The sequence below is a fragment of the Penaeus monodon genome, chromosome 19 (assembly GCF_015228065.2).
Source record: "Penaeus monodon isolate SGIC_2016 chromosome 19, NSTDA_Pmon_1, whole genome shotgun sequence".
Classification (NCBI taxonomy): Eukaryota; Metazoa; Arthropoda; class Malacostraca; order Decapoda; family Penaeidae; genus Penaeus; species Penaeus monodon.
Genome location: NC_051404.1, coordinates 46,476,125 through 46,476,440, shown reverse-complemented (window position 1 = coordinate 46,476,440; position 316 = coordinate 46,476,125).

The following is a 316-nucleotide window of genomic DNA, read 5'->3' as shown; positions in this document are numbered from 1 at the left end:
ACTCCTCCATGAATTCCCTCCTCCCTCTCGCTTCAAGCCCTGCATCTACCCTCTTCCCTTTCCCTCCTCTCCCTCCTTAAACTCCCCCCCCCCTACTTCGCTCCCCTATCCTTCTCTCCTTCTGCCTTCCCCTTCTTTCTGAGACTCTTCTCTCTTCCCTCTTCATCGTCTCCTTTCCCCCCTTCGATCCCCTTCTATTTTCCTTCCTCCTCCCTTTCTTCCTCTCCCCTCTTTCTTCTCCCCCTTCCTTTCTTCCCCCTTTGCCCTCCTACTTTTATTCTGATTCTCGGAGGGTCTTGTGAATGAATAATAAATG